We start from the raw sequence: 2,346 nt of genomic DNA on the forward strand, positions 1-2,346 counted from the left end.
AAGAAACTGAAAGCCAAGTTAAGAGACTCACTCAAATGGGGGTTCAAGCATTGTATAACTGAGACTTAAACCTGAAAACTTTGTAACTTTTCACATGGTGATTTAATAAAAGAATAAATTAATTTAAAAAAAGAGAGACTCACTCAAAGTCACAGGGAAGTCTTATCATGCTTCATGCTTGCCCATGCAATCAACAGTTCATTCATATACTTGCCAGACTGCTACTGTTAGGTGGAAAATACATCTTTAAACGGGCAAATAGAAGAACATTAGTTAGTTATTGCATCATTACTTATAATAGCTAAAAGATGAAAACAATGGAAGTGTTGATAAATTGGATAAAGAAAATGGGATACATTTACACAATGGAATACTATTTAGCTTTTAAAAGGGATGTCATTCTTCTATTTGCAACAAAATAGAAGTTACATACATTAATATAACATATATAAAGTCTAAGCTTTAGGTTAATGGAATTATGCAAAGCTAAATAAGTCAGAACATGACATGCAATGAATAGTTACCCCTATGAGTGCACCTATGAGTACATATGAATACATATGGATATACAATTAAGAAAGAAAACAACAAACTTAAAAGACAAATAGTGCCTATTGAAAATAGAACCTGAGAAGAGTGGCATAGAGAGACAAAGTAGGTAGGGATGTAAAAACATAAAATAAATGTGAAGCATTGTTACTGGTGAATGAATTCTATGCAAAAATAGATCAATAATATTTTACAAAAGGAAAAAGAGAAGTTGTGCACAATTATAAAATAACATGAATTTATTTTTAGTCACAGATGACCTTTGCTGAAACAAAAGGTCCAGCAGCACTGTTAACCAATGAGGTTATAATTTTTTCTAAAAACAAAAATAAAAACAAATATTTATTAATTTAGACATTACTGGTGTCCGCTCGAACAAATCGATGAGCAACGGGATGACAGTGACAGTGACTTATTAATTTTAGTCTACAGAGTAAAACCTTGAATGTAAAGAATTTGAGGTAATAACTTTAGTGATGGAACGCTTCACAAATTTGCGTGTCATCCTAGCACAGGGGCCATGCTAATATTCCAAGTTTTGTATCGTTCCAATTTTGGTATATATGCTGCCGAAGCAAGCACGGAGCGATAGCACAGCACATAGGGAGTTTGCCTTACATGCAGCTGACCCGGGTTCAATTCCTCCGCCCCTCTCAGAGAGCCTGGCAAGCTACCAAGAGTATCCCGCCTGCACAATAGAGCCTGGCAAGCTACCCATGGCATATTCAATATGCCAAAAACAGTAACAACAAGTCTCACAATGTGGATGTTACTGTTGCCCTCTTGAGCAAATCGATGAACTATGGGAGGACAGTGCTACAGTGCTACAAATTTAGTGATTTCTCCTTAACATGTAATTCTAACATGATCACTACTAAGTTTAAATTATAGCAATATAGAACAAAGCGGGGTGAGATGATGCTCTCCCATAATACTACAAACAATATGATTTTAAAAACAGGTTAAAATAATATAGATCCAAGCAACTTTACACCATGACAACAGATATTTCTTTAATAGCAAACATTAGCATCAAGAAAAGATTAGTTTAAGATAATCTTTAAAAGACTGGGATTTATTATTACTTTTAAGAATAATTTTTTATCACTGCTATGTTCACGGCTATCTCCACAGGCTCAGATGAGCCTCATCAATGAATAAATCTGTTGAAAAACTCAGGTATGCGGGTTTTGTGACATAAATCACAAAATTCAGAGGTGGGTGACCTCCCCACATTCCCCCGTTCTTCCAGGAGCCTGGCAGTCATGCCCATGAACTACCTCTAGTACTATAGAAGCTCATTAACTGCCCATGATTCAGAGACTCACAAATAAATCTCGGGAGAGATCAACAAGCTGCAGAGATACCTCAAACCCCAAATTCCTATCCAGTTAAAAATTTAACTCCAACAATATCACCTTATTTAAAACTTTATTTAAATAAAGTTTTATTTAAAACTTTACAATTCTTGGATTTGATGCAGCTGCAACATCTCTTACTCTACAGCACTGATGTACCAGGAGTGGCACATATTGGATAGGATGTAAGGTAGAAGGCAACCAATCTCAATTAAAATAATATTAACACACGAGGTGTAGTCTGTTACAGCATGTTAGTAATCTACTATACAAGGACTCAATGGCTCCAGAGTGAGATATGACAATATTCACACACTTTCTTCTAAGGAAATTTTTTGGGATAATTTCTGATAATTTTTCATAACAAGCCTTACAAAATAAATTATTTAGGACCTACTATTGGTGCATTCTTAGATGGTGGTTGGGAAAAATTGAAATA

General features: G+C 34.7%; 1 non-coding gene across 1 annotated transcript; it reads right to left on the reverse strand.

Annotated features, from left to right (window-relative positions):
- Window positions 1-1,019: 1,019 nt before the first annotated feature.
- Window positions 1,020-1,131, reverse strand: LOC129400504 (U6 spliceosomal RNA). Its single transcript, XR_008627736.1, has one exon. It is a non-coding gene; the product is annotated as a U6 spliceosomal RNA (small nuclear RNA).
- Window positions 1,132-2,346: the final 1,215 nt, after the last annotated feature.

This window comes from Sorex araneus, chromosome X, assembly GCF_027595985.1.
Source record: "Sorex araneus isolate mSorAra2 chromosome X, mSorAra2.pri, whole genome shotgun sequence".
NCBI lineage: Eukaryota > Metazoa > Chordata > Mammalia > Eulipotyphla > Soricidae > Sorex > Sorex araneus.